Source organism: Topomyia yanbarensis, chromosome 3, assembly GCF_030247195.1.
Source record: "Topomyia yanbarensis strain Yona2022 chromosome 3, ASM3024719v1, whole genome shotgun sequence".
NCBI classification, from domain to species: domain Eukaryota; kingdom Metazoa; phylum Arthropoda; class Insecta; order Diptera; family Culicidae; genus Topomyia; species Topomyia yanbarensis.
Window position 1 is genome coordinate 61,109,654 of NC_080672.1, and position 15,092 is coordinate 61,124,745.

The following is a 15,092-nucleotide window of genomic DNA, read 5'->3' on the forward strand; positions in this document are numbered from 1 at the left end:
AATTGTTGGCCTCCGTGTGACTTGGCTTGCATGCAAACGCTAATAAATGCTCGAGGTCGGATTGCTAGGATTCATATTTTCGATACGCTGCTGATGGAAATTGCTTTCTGCTCTTACCGTATGCCGGCCGTAATCGGAAGGAATTAGAGTGGTGCCGGTTTAAGTGGTTGTGCGGAGCTACGAGCTAAGCGTTTTGAATTGCAAAGCAAATCGGTTCTACTCTTGTTGTAATTAACAAATTGCCCCAGGTAAGCCGGCTAACAACTTCGCTTGAAAGAGAACTTTTCCACTTATTTCTACTGACGAAGCAAGCATTTGAGCTAGCATTTTTTTGCTCTTTCTAGAAAAATTGATTTCCAACCATTGACAAAAATTTTAGTCTCAGTTGTTCAAGTACCTGTATTGATCCTGTGCCAAATATAGTATAGAGTACATAGGTTACACTACCTCCATCACACATAGAAAAGTCGTCCCACAGTCGCCTTGGACCATTTGAAATCGGAAGAGAAACTTTTGCACAAAAGCTGAAACTTTCTACCCAATTCTAAGCCTTCTTCCAGTTTGAGGTAGGTACCCGCTGGCTGCGGTCTGGTTAGTTCATCTTTTGAGCATAGCAACCACTTGGAACTGAGATTGCTTTGTTGCAAGTTTTATTCGAGTGCAGGATAACAAGTTACCTCACCATAGTTTGGCATGCACTTTAGTTTAAATACCTTTCCCGGTAGAGAAAATGATCGAATAGTTATCCGATGTATGAGAAATTATCCCAACAATTTATGTGTGCGAAACAATATTATAAACTAAACCAATTCGAATTAAACTTTGTAGATCTCGTTTTGGTTCTGTAAGCGAAATGTATCATAAGAAACTGTACAGAAAACCATGGGTTTCCAAATCGTAACTCACGGGCTACGAATGCCGGATCACTCACGTTTTTAAATACTGACTCGTAGTACCACTGCCTTAGCTCGACTCCCGCAAGCAGAAGACAAAAGATTAGACTGTAGGATTTTAAGCCTGTTTCTAATGACTCTGAACCTTCTAGTTTTCCGATCTGTATATTTCACATCCTTGCTCTCACTTGAGTACTATAGCTCTGACATTTTCATAACTTTCTCTATTTAGTAATCTCTAGTTTATTAGTAACAGTTAGCTAAAAATTTATTAAATTGAATAAAACTTCATGCGTACGAAAACTATCGCATTTTGGAAGATGTTTGTTATATGCATTTTCATTTAAAATGATACTTAGAATTATATTCTGCAATAAAATTACAGTTTTGTATGTCAATTAGTATTAAAATTTAAAAACAAAGTTATTGTTAGAAAGACTTTTTTACCGATAAGTTCTCCATCATACAATTGTAAGTTGCGGTTTGCCCACTACTCGGGTTCTTATTTGCCAGGCGTACCCTTCTTTTCTGGGCGGCCTGGGAGCTTCTACCGGAATTTCGGATTTTCGTTACACAACAAACAAAAAGGAAAAAAACCTGTTTTAATCCACCTAGCGGTGCAATTGTGCCTTTCTCATTTCTCTAAACTATGGCACGGAGGCTTTTTATGTTCAACATAATTGTGGAAATGTTCATTACATTCTTAGTACACTTTGCACTTATACACAATGGCATGCCAGCCACGAACTTGATGAGCTACGTGTCGACGGTGAAACACTTGAAACAAAAAAATATCATACTCCATTAGCCTAATCAGCATTAGATCAATGTTATCTGCTTGCTAACTCATTTTGTACTGCGGGGGTGGGTATGTGAGGAGGGCGAAAGTACCATGAACGAACAACTCCACAGCTTAAATTGGTATGCTTTGTGATATAGTGGTGGTTTAAAGATGATGAGGTTGAAAGGGAGGGGTATGAGGGCTGGATGGGGTGGTGGTCTGACGGGTGATTTAAGGAGATTTTTAAAGGAGGGGAGTGAACGGTAGAGGGGGGGGTGTAACCCCTCTCCGTAAACCATCAACTACGCACCTGTTAAAATCCAGAATCCTTATGCGAGTCGAAAAAAAAATTTGGCCGGGATTAGGTTGACGTTTTTCAGAGTGATTGCATAACCGTTCTATAAGAGAAAGGCAAAAATGTGCCAAAATCCAAAAAAGTGAATAGTCGTCAAATTTTTTTTCGAGTTTGCATCAAATCTCGACGTTTCATGCACCTTGAACACATTTAGCATCAAAAATAAAAATTCTATTTTTAATTTTTCCTATAGTTTATATGAGAAATTTCAGTGTGGCCGCACTCTGAAACCCGTAATTCCGGAACCAGAATTCCGATCGATCCAAAATTCAATAGCAGCCGATGGGAAGGTTGCACCTTTCATTTGAGACTATCAGCAAATCAGTCCAGCCATCTCTTAGAAAAATAAGTGACATTATTTGACAAATACGCACATACATACACACATACACACACATACACACATACATACACACATACACACACACATACAGACTTTTTCCGATCTCGACGAACTGAGTCGAATGGGATATGACACCTGGCCCTCCGGGCCGGGATTAGGTTGGCGTTTTTCAGAGTGATTGCATAACCTTTCTATATGAGAAAGGCAAAAACAAATAAATTAAATTTACCGACTTTATATTTTCCGATTCTCCTTTGCTGTTGATGCTAGATGCTCTGCTGTCGCTGGCGGAATGGCGGATGGTCTTTGCTGCGTCCGACCGGCCGGGAACACAACGGCCAAGTTCTCCCTAATTTAGAGGGCTGCTCCGGCAGCGGTCCTTGATAATTAGCTTGGGAAGTGAGCTTTGCTCTTTTGTTGGAACCTCCCTTGCGACGCACAGTGGCTCGAAACAGCGTTTTGAGGTACTTAATTCATTGGAGTCAAAACTGTCCATATTAGCGATTTCCCATATTCTACAATGTTTGTGTGTGTAAAAAGCGCCTTTTGGCAGTATTATTTTTAAAAAGAAATGATCATAGTAGGCTACACAAAATTTAACTTTTGAACCGAAAGAGATAGCGCTTGGCCAACGACACGACTAGACACTGGCATTCCAAAACTGTATCGAACATCCGACTACCCCTCAGTGACTCAGGTAACTGGTAATGTCAAATGTGACATTTGGATAGAAAATGCATGAAACTAGAAACACTGAATAGTCCGTTGTTATTTTTTCAAACAACCTGTGGCAACCCCTGGTTACGCAGGGGAAAAAACAATTTGACAACAAAACATACCGTAAGCCACTAAAAATAGGAAATCTTTCCGAAAATGATCTGACTAATCCGTTAGTGTTTTTATTTCCAGCAATCTGGTTACAACCTTAAACTTGTGGACCTGGCTTGTAGAAACGCACGGACAGGCAAGGATATTTCTGTCTCCTTCCAGTTTATTTGGATCACATTTTATATGCAACTTTAACGGAATCTGGTTTTATGACGAAGGTAACGAGAAAACGAAGATGGTGCGCATTCTGAAATGCAGGGATACTGGCGAGCATTTGAGCAATTTGTCCAAACCGCAGATACAGTTCAGAAATTTATGACATGACTAATTAGCGTGCAACCGCTACGAATGTCAAGGTTTGAACGTATACGGTATTCTATGGACCGGACCATTAATATGTGATTACCGCTCAAACCTATCCAGACGACATTTGCAAAACAATGAAACTTGCGTTAAAACCCATCGAGCAAAAACTGTCTCCACCTGAAATCTGAAGATCAGTTGAATCTTTGCCGGTGTCTAAGTAACAGAATCTTATAGCCAGCGAGGAAGATTGCGGATTATTCCAAAAGCTACCATTGAGTACACAGAGCGGCCGATGTTTTGTTGCGTTATTAATCCTACATGTAAATCACTTTGAAGAGGATTTTTTGGAAAAAAAATCTATCCGCAAACAATATTAGCTACAATTTAGCCGAGAATCCTGTGCCGATTCCATCGTAATGCAAAATAAAGCTGTTTATCTTGGGGGTAAACAGACGATGCTATCCAAGATATTCTGCTGTAGCTGTGATAATGTTATTGAGTGAACTGCACACGGTTATTTAGATTAAACACTTTAAACATAAAACAGTCATCCAATATACAAATATTAATTAAATAATAGTTTTAGAATACAATTATTTGCGCGGTAAAGGCACTTAGAAACGCACGTTAATAAGATTTATTTTTCATGTCAAATTCGATTATTGTTATTTCAAAGTTTGAAGTAAAGAAGGTCTTTGTATCTGACGCTGATTGCGTTGTTTCCTCGCTTTGATTTTTAGCTGCGAGGGAAATTGTTTTATATTGCCACGCGCACATGAAAAAAGTTCATTAAGTATTTTTGTCCAGAATTTCCTTAAAAAGAACCGCTAATGAGTCACATAACCCGCCATTATCACTCGATTGGTCTCCGAATATTTCTTTACTTCCCGTTTCATGCATCAAAGTACTAGAGGCAGCAAGCACCGATTCAGTGGCACTCGTTTTTATCATCAACGGACGACAGTTTCCCTGCCCTTCTTCCTGATGCTTTTGGGTGTGACCTGTGAAATTTTAAAATGTACAGTGCAAAGACTGCAAAAAATACAGACAAGTGCAGTATAAGAAATAAGTCATGCCATAGACAACGCACAAGAACGATTTCTCTCCAGGGTGCAATCGAACAGATAGAGCTCAATAAGGGCTTTGCCAGCCTAAAAGCCTTGCCGCAGTAAGAAAATGGGGTTTATCATTCGTGTTTCGTCACATATGGACATTTCTGTCACCAGATCTTACAAAAGATTTATGGCAAATCTGTACCGAAACATTCAATTTAGACAATAATCTATGCAATTTATTTGGTTCTATACTAACATCACAGCTATTTGGTTTGAGTTTCAAGTGAATCTTATTTATATGGACTCGCAGATGTTCAGCCCTCTTCACGAACGTGCTTTCGTTCTTCATAGTGTTTTTTTCATAAGCGTTGTTAGCGAAGAAGGTAATCGGAAAGATTTACTACACAATTTCCACGCGTTCGGCATCAATTTGTACAATAATGTAGAGTTCTTAACATCTTTAACCTGTGACGGTTGTTCTGGTTCCATCTTCCATGCATCGCCAAATTCTTCCTGGCCCATGAACCGTTAGCTATGATGTAATTTTAAATTGTCATCCGTGAGTTGCTGGGATGAACTGAGGGTTGTGTTGCAAGGCTCACATCGATGCAACCGGCCAACGCCATGCCCTATCAGTGCCAGCAACGAGGTACGCTGAATAAAACTTTTGCCACATTGTTGGCGCTGAAAAGTGCGAATGTTTTTATGTTTGGCCATATGCAGAACAAACGTGTGTTTAAACGCCTTCATGGATTTTGAGATGCATTTTGAAACTTGGTTCGTGCTTAAATCCTTTACCACAAACGTTGCATAGGAACGGACACTTTCCGGTGTGCGTTCTCTCGTGGTTTAGCATATAGTGCTTCTGGAGTTCCGCTTCTGGACAGCCACATGGGTATTCGACATTTTTCAGCACGAAGGAATACAGAACATCCGTTACGAAGCTGACGGAAGATGCAGTACTTTCGATGTCACAAATGATCGAATTGGTGGCAAATACTATCTCATCGAAACTTACGGCTGCTACCTTTTGTCACTTTTCAAAGTTAACTGTTTTTCAACTCAATGAAAAATTGTAGGCACAAAAACAACGTTCGAGACGCAATTTCGCTGCTAGGAAATACCCAGCTACTGTAGTATGGCAATTTTTTTTCTAGAGGATGCCACCTTTTTTGCAAAAAACGAGTCTAATTTTTGTGCTCCAAACTTTTTTTCTACGAACTATTTATGTTGTAAACATAATATGGTTGCTAAACAGCAACAGAAGATCAAATAAACAAAGAAGTGCTGCTGAAAAAATATTTTTTTTGCCGCTTCGAGGGGTGACTCAATGAACTGGTAACTGACGGTAAACTACTCGGACACTTTTTCTTCAGAAAATTTCATGTAGTTTCAGGTCGTGTCGTTGGCTTGGCTGTCTTCGACAAAGTTGTAGAGGAGAGTATTTTTATAAATTTTGCAGAATGCATGTTGTCTCTGTCACTCATAGTAATCGAGTTATGAGAAGTTCTCTATGGTGAACTCCTAAACAACACTTTTGAATATGACGGCAAACAAGCTGCTACAAATATTCTCATTTTGATCGTTATTTAAATGTTACCAGAGCTTGCTTATATTGTTTCGCAATTTATAATTTTCTAGCATATCTTGAACGATTTGCATTTCCGCGGTAGTACAAATTTTCGTTTAATTCTTAATGATAGAACAGATATGCACAGGGTATGAAAGAATTGTGAAAGCTGAGATTAGACAGATGACTTGGCAAAATGACGCAAAAAGTTCAATACGGCACAGATCTTTCATTAGGGCCTATTTCTATTCAAAAATTTCTCCACGGTGATTTAGTTGTAACCGTAAATCTCCGCCATCTTTTTATTTGTTCTGCTCCCAAGCCCAGCTCGTTGGAAAATTCGATCAAAAATGTCCATTTTCACCTGAAAGATGCAAATTTTAAAAAATATTTAACAAAACTTTGGTTTTAAACTGTGAAGTCCCTTTCCAATTGTTTTCAAAAATTTCTTCACTATGATTTAGTTGGAACCTTAAATCACTGCCACCTTTTTGTTTGTGCTGCTACCAATCCCAGTTCGATGGAATTTTTTTTTCAATCATAGGGCATTAGAGAAAAATTTTCGATTTCATTTTTTCAAAAATTTCCAAGTCCATGGATCTAAAAAAAAATAATTTGTTTTCAGCAGTTTTCGTTTGTTTTGAGACTAGATGCTGATGTTTCATGCTATTTTTAGATATATTTCGAAAAAAATCGATTTTCGACATTTCATGTTGATTAATTATGACCAATTGAGCTAAAAACTTACATAGATTACTTTTTCGATGTAATAAGCATTTTATGTAAGACTTTATGCGAAAATTTAAGATGACCATTTTCATTGAGATCTTGCCTCTTAAACACCCCTAGTTCTCCACACAAACTTTGGTTTTAAACTGTGAAGCCCCGTTCCATTTTTTTTCAAAAAATTTTTTCACCAGGGTTTTCCTGGGATCTCAAACGTTCGCCATTTTTTTGTTCTGCTCCCAATTTTTTTTATTTTGTTTCGCAGTGTAATTAATATTTATTACAAACTTGTCAAAATTCACTTGAAACGAATATAACTGTTCTCCCCCAAGTCGATAGGTATCATGTTCATTTTGAATTCATATTGAAATATTTTAACCAATTTTTTAATAAAAGTTTGAAATTTCGACAAACATATGATTACGGCTTAAAAGCAAACTGTCAAAATTCTCTTTAAAAGGAAATTCCGGACAAACTGTTTTTCGCCAATCACAGATGTTGGAAATAAACAAAGGAGAAAAGTTTTCTCTTCCATTAACTGCTATGAACTGTATTTATCCAGTAACTGTTTGTCCGGAATTTCCTTTCAAAGAGAATTTTTAAAGTTGGCTTTTAAGCCGTAATCATATGTTTGTCGAGAAATAACGATCATGGACCAATTACAACCGATGGTTCAGCCACCTCTAACTCGACGAGCGCCTAATCAAACTGAATAAAAACATGTATATGTATACCAATTTATTTTCTTTTGTGCATTTATTATTATGTCACTACAAAGTGCTGTACATCATCGGCCAACATTCAACTAACCAACACGCTAAAGTTCTAAGATCAGAATCATATCGGCTACAAGTTGACAAAATTGTTCTCAAACACTATGGAACGGGATATTTTACGAAGAAAAGCTATTTTACAGGAAGAAAATATCGGAATGAAAAACAATTCACCATGTTGTCTAATTTACTCATTTTCTTTAACTTGAATTTGAAGTTTTTTAACGTTGACGTGTAACGCAGATCAGAATGCAGCCATATAAATGACAGCATCGTTTGATTAAAGCTTACCAAATATTTTGAGCCGGTTTAAAAGTTAGTCCGTTTAAAATAAAAAACTGTTGGTACGCCTTTGTGCTTACGGCCGTAAGTGATACAAAAATCGAACTTAATTTAAGTTAGGTCTTGTGCCCTTAATGCGCAAATTGGTTTGTATCTAATTTTCCCTTTTGGGAATTAATATTGTGTAATTCCAGGCTTTTGGTTCCCTAGCCAAAAGATAAGAGTTCGTTTCGCTTTCTCGTCAGAAAACCAGAGCTTCTGTATTTGCTTCCCGGTATATCGTTCGGGACAAATCAGATGCTTTAGATGTTCAAATGTGTCGTATAAATTGCTTGAATCTTTTTGCTTCTAACTAGTGCTACTTTTGGTACTAGTTTAGATCCCAAGTAACATTTGAAGTTTTGTAGCACCACTACAAATGTATTCTAAGTTTTAATGGTGGTTTCAAAAGTATCATAAAACCTGAATTGCTACTTGGAATGCATCGTCTAACTAGATACCCGATTGGAGCTAACTAGCTAGACGAGATGAATTCGAGTCTCAAAAATAACATCACACAAAACAAGTTAAAATATTTTATAAATTTGCTGGAATTTGTGATTCTGGCATACTGACGCCCAATTAAACCCCATTTGACGACTTTGGTTTGGTTACTTACCATGGAATCGGAAGCTGACTCGATTTCCACAAACTTAGTCTCCACTAGAAGCTATAGTATCCTTTTTAACTGATGTCGAAATTCATTTGGATCGTAGCTCTGGTTCCGGAGTTATGAGTTAACGAATGCGGTTGTACCTGAAATTCTCTGACACTGTTTGCCTTTCTCAAATAGAAAGGTTTGACTTCTTAAACGAGGCCCGGAGGATCGAGTCTTTTATCCCATTCGACTTAGTTGGTCAAGTTCGGAGAATTCTGTATGTGTGTATGTATGTATGTATGTGTAAATGTGTCAAATAATCACACACTTTTCTCAGAGATGACTGGGCTGACTTAAACAATATAATATTCAAATAAAAGCTGTAACATCGCCATAGGCTGCTATTGATTAGGATCGGAGCTCTGGCTTCGGAGTTACGGGTTGAACAGTGCAGTGACATACAATAAACTCCCATATAAACCTTGCTATTTAAATGACGCAAAAATTAATAAAATATTCTCTATATTGCTGGGACTTGTGATTCAGGATTACTGATCCCAATTAAACTCTCTTTGTCGACTTTGGTCTGGCCACCTACGATGGATCCGTAAGCTTTGAGGAAGTGACAAAGCTCTGGTATTAAATAAACTCCATTTTCTACAGGATGGTTTATTCGATTTTCGCGAAATTAGTTTCAAACGAAAAGTATAGTATCTTTATTATCTGCTATTAAATTTCATTTAGATCGGAGTTTTCGGTGTTATTAGTTAAAGAGTCCGGTTACACATAAAAGAATGCACATGAAATTCCCAAAAGCTTTTCGTCCTGTAGTGCTCCAAAGACGGTGGTGACAGACATGACGGATAATTTATGCATTGAAAACTCCATTTACGCACTCTTTTTACGTCATATTTGATTTATGTTACTTTTTTACGAAATAAATTCGAAATAAGGAACTCTCTTTTAGGAATCAAGTTTGAAAAAAAAAAATTGAGTACGTACAGTACAGTACGAAGTTGCGTACAATTTAATCCTTTCATGCCCAACTTTTTTCTAGTACAGGTAGGGATTCAAAACTATTTTTCCTTGAAAACAGTTTAGTCAAGAAACACGAAAAGCGTTTTTTTTTTCATAAATATAAGTACTTCTCTCGCAGTGCTAGAATCTGCTCAATTTTTACCTTCCAATGCTCAATACAATTCTTCTAGAATATTTACAAAAGTTCACTTGCGTGGAAAACGTAGCCAAAGACAGTCTAAATTGATAACTGATCTAACTAACAAAGTTTTCAATAATAGAAAAATTCGTTTATCGTCATCAGCATAAACTGTCCCTCGCAGCACGACTCCATCGGAATGCAATCCGACTAATTGCAATAACTTCAGTTCTAGAGTTGATCCTTGTAACTGTTTATACTCAAATGAAAGACAATAGTCACATTTATTAGCCTTACTTGTTTTTGTGAGCAAAAATTGGCACAATCAATAGTTATAGCTGTTCAAAAACGTTGTTGTCCACAAACAACATTGGCATGAATGGGTTAACATATTCTAAGCTAACTGTTACTATTAAAATTAAAAAAACTCTCGGAACGGGGTGGACAAATAGATGACGGAAGTCGATGCTTGAAGCCATTTTGAGATCCAATTCTGGTTTAGATAAATTCTATATAATCTCAAATGGGTATTTTCGGAATGGGGTTGATGAGGAGATGACGGAAAGCGATGTCTGAAGCCATTTTTTAAACCCAAGATGGTGATTTCCGGTTTAAACAAATGGTCTACAATCTCAACAATATGAGTACTTTCGAAATGGGGTTGACCAGACCAGATGTCAAAAACCTCCACCTAGCGTTTTTTTCGAGATTACATCAAATCTCGACGTTTCATGAGAGGAGGGGTTAAGTTCTTATATTGATTGATTTTGGGAACAGATAGATGGGGGACATATAAAGGAGTTCGCGGCTAGTCATAACATCACGAACCACGGGCCCGGAGAGTATCCATGAGCCGAGACCTGGCGGAACTGTACTCGGTGCACGCCCAGACAATGTGCTCAATATCGTGATAGCCGTCGCCACAAGGGCAATACGTTGGAGATGTGCATCCAGCGTGTATTGGTTTACCATGAGTCGGGACATCACACGAATGAAGTCACGACCCACATCCATCCCATTGAACCAAGGTTTTAGCGATAGGTTGGAGTATTGAATTTAGCCATCTTCCTAGTTCCCCATTGCTCCACGAAGTTTTCCAACTTTCGAGAGTTCTCTGATAATACTGAAAAATTCGTTGAAGCAAATTGGTTTTTCATAAATGTCACCTTCTAAAGTACTCACCTTAGCTAAAGAGTCCGCCTTCTCGTGGCCCGGAATGGAGCAACGAGAAGGTACCCAAACCAAGGTAATCTGGAAATATTTGTCAGATAATTAACTCAGTAGCTCCCGTGTTTTCCAAAAAATACGAGGAATGCTTTCCATGTTTCTTCGAGCGAATAGCGTCAATGGAACTGAGGCTATCCGAAACGATGAAGTAATGGTCTGCGGATAATGTGTCATTGTCTCCAAGGGTATACTAAATAGCAGCTAGTTCTGCGGCGTAAATTGAAGCAGGGTCACTGAGTTGAGTTTTTGATTGACTTCTCGGAATTTATTATAAAAAATACTTGGAACCACAATATCGTTTGCCTTCTTTGAGTTAGTCAACACGACCCTGACCCTGTCTGAGCGGACCTTTTTTATTTCTGTCACAACCGAGAACCGTTTCGTCAGGTCTTTCAAAATCTTATGGTCATGGGGGAGTAATGGGTTTTTCGTTTGCTCGGGATCACCAACGCTAGAGAGGTGTTCCCTCAACCAGATATCGGCTCATCAATACATGGAACGGGACCAACGGATCTACTTCCCTTGCGAAGGAAGTCGTGACACAGAGTTTTAATCCAGAACCGCTGGACTAAGTGGCAGTCATGCTTACCACAAATCGACAAGCGCAGTATATGATCATTGATCAATATTTGGTCAAACAAGAATGCATGTAAATTGATTTAACTTTTTATTAAAAAAAGCATTTCAAGTTCAATTATTATAAAATACAGAAACATTTTCAGTTAAGCCTTCGGTTAAGCGTCTTTAAACTACTGCCATCAAATTCTATACAGCCACCTCGCTCACTTTGTTCGCCGCAGCCAGTTTTTTCAAACAGTTATGAGTCCCCTTCGGGTTCCACTTGACGATGGACTGATAGTCCTCGATTAGGCCGTGCCTTAGTGTGTAGAAAGGGGTTCATGCCTTTGTGCGCCACCTGAGCGTTGTTGGCAGCATACCACTAAATGTCCATTTTCCGTGATGGCAGGATTCAAAATCCGGCCAAAATTGATCGTGTCACTTCATGAAACGTAGCAAAGGTTGAAGGTCTCGGTTGCTATGAAAATGTCATTTTTCAAACCACAGGTACAGAAAGCCTGCCGAATCAGATATTTCTGTATGAACACAGCTTCAAATGCTTGAAAATATCGGCATTACGCTGATGGCAGTTCATTTGGCTACAAATAAAGATTTCGCTAACTCGGACGAAACTTTTGTAACTGAAGAGCAAATGTCAAAAAGAGGCATCTTTCTGCACGCAGGCAAATTAGAGGTTTTCCGATTTTTTTGAATATCATGCAAAGAAATGTGTCAAGTTCGACCAAATTTTGGTGGTAAAACCTTTTAAATATCCTTACGAAGTTTGTAATGATTTTGAAAGGAGTCGATTTAGTAACAATTCACATTTATCCTGTCGTCAGTATTGCATGGATTTGTTTGCATCTTTATCTAGTTTCACCTAGAATTCATCATAGAAACACATTACGACAAGTTGGTGCACTACAAGATTTCCAGCCTTTTTTGCATCTCATTTGCTCGAAAGTGTAGCTGACTTTCTTTGGTTCCAGGGAAAACTGATTTTTGCGAGTTCCTCATTTATATATTTGGTCCAGTATTATTATTAATCTCAGAATAAGAACCTTATAAAAATTGCAGTTGCATAAAAAAGATAAAAGATAAAATGGAACATTACGAGAAATCTAAAAAGTGATATTTAGGAAAAATGGATATAGATTAATAACAGTCAATAACCTGCCAATATTCAAAACAAAAGAATACTACGTGGAGAAACAACACAAAATGAACAAAATTAAGACAATGGAGAAGTTGAAAGTTGAAATTTGAAAATTTGTAAAAAATTTGAATGAATAGTAACAAAAAACAGATTGAATATATGAAACAATAAAATTAGACGAAGGAAATGAAAAAGGAAATTAGACCAAAATTGAAGAAATAAAAAATATTACAAAATGGTTAAAATAATGAAAAACGGGTAAAGGACAAAATAAAATTAAATATCATAAGTATAGGAAACAGTAAAAACGACAAATGGGAAAAAATGAACATAACAGAAAAAAACCTATAGCCTTGTTTTTTTCTAAACTAAACAGATATAGAAATGTACGTAATGGATCCACTGAGTGGAAATAACAATGATACAAAATGTTTATAATATAAAAATTTGTAACACAGGAAAACGGCAAAAATGTTCAAAATATTTGACGATATAAGAAATGATGAAAAACGACCTTAGAATAAATATTTTTTTAGCTTTGAAAATTAAATTAAATGGCCATGAGCTGAATAAGTACAATGGATTTATAGAAGTATAAATAAATGGACACAGTTGGACGGAATAGATCGAAGGAAAAAAAAAGAAAAAAGAAAAAAGAAACAAGTGGAAAGAGCCAAAAAACAGATAAATGCGAAATCATAAAAATATGTGAAATCAAAATAGTTTAAATTGATAAAAATTGAAATGCTGGACGAAATGGGAAAACTAGGAATATTACAAGAAAGAAAGAATAATAAGAGAAAATTAACAAAAATTAGTTGCATAATTAATAAATTCGTATAAGGTAAAACTTAGATGAAAACTGAAAACATGTATAAAACACATAAAGATCAAAATGAAATAATGGAAATAAACAGGATAATTTGAACAAAATGGAAAAAATTGTTCATGTGAGCAAAAAAGAAAATGGTAGTGGAACACCAAAAAAAAAAGAAAAATTTAAGAATTTTGAAAAATTTATACTAAAGAGAAGCAATAATTTCAAAACTGATAAATGGAGAACAGAAAACTTATACAAATATTATTTATTAAAAATTTATTGAAACATATGAAAAAATACAAAAATAATCGCAAGTATTAAAATTTTGTCAAATAAATTCAATGAATTTAATGAAATCAATTGAACAAACGGATGAAAAAAAACCCAATAAAAGGATAGATAAAACGCAAAAATTAAAAAAAAACATGAATAAATAAAATGAATTGAAAAAAGGAACAAATTTTAAAAAATTGGACGAATTTGAAAAAAAGGCAAGAATGGTAAAATTATAGAAATAAAATTATGAAGCAAACCATATAAAACAAAATGTAAAACAAGAATACATGGAAAAAAGCCTAAAACCTGGATGATATGGAAAGGAAACAACAACCAAATGCAGAAAATTACAAAAAATACCCGATACGACAAGTGAAAAAAAAAATGGAACGAATAGAAACGCTAGATTATAAAATTTCTCCGACGAAATACCAAAAAAATGGAAAAAATTATTTACATTGAGGAAGTTAATTAGAGATGAAAAAACTTTCGGGTTTTTGTATGTAAATATTTTTTTTTTAAGTAAACGCGAGACATTAGAGGAATTCCACGAAGATCCGTCCGAAAATCTTTAAAATCGTGACCGACCATCTTAGATTCCAATGAAACTTTACACGTTTCACCGTCATGCAAGACTAAATATTTTCCACAGGTAATAAGATTATTTTGACTCAAGAGCAACTTTTCAAAAGGGCGTAAACATTTCTACGTGTATGAAATTCAAATTTTTTTTGTTCGATTACTGTATTTTATACAGCAAAACTATCTGAGAACGAGTTACAGGGAATGAATACTTCTGTCTAAAAAAATATACACTGAAAAAAATGTTGTCATTTTTCAAAAAAACAAAAATATATGATAAAAATTTAAATTGCGAAAAAACCCATTTTTTTAAATTTTTTATATTTTGTTACGAAAAACCTAAAGAGAAAAGAAACATTTTTATTGTGATTGCATGATGGAGAAAAAATCGGTAAAAATGTTTTCCTAACAATAACTTCGTACATGTTTTTAAATTTCATACTAATAGACATACAAAATTGTAATTCTATTACAGAATATAATTCTAAGCACCATTTAAAATCAAAATGCATTTAACAAAAATCTTCCAAAATGCGATAGTTTTCGAGATATTAGAAATTTTGCTCCCTCAAAAACAATTAATTCGTTTAATTATGCTCTATTTAAAAGTTATTCGCGTTACCCCATCAAAAAATGTCAAAAATTTAATGTTTATCATTTTAAAGACGTAAAAGCAACTTTTTTAGTGTATTTGGATCCTGGAGAAGCTTTCAATAAAAAAGTTTTCCTAACAACAACTTTTGACATTTTTTTATAATTCTTACTATT

At 35.9% G+C, this 15,092-nt stretch overlaps 1 protein-coding gene across 4 annotated transcripts in view; it reads right to left on the reverse strand.

The window, feature by feature from the left end:
- LOC131688646 (beta-1-syntrophin) overlaps positions 1–15,092 on the reverse strand; it is an 856,448-nt gene that overhangs the window by 404,678 nt on the left and 436,678 nt on the right. The window lies entirely within an intron of this gene.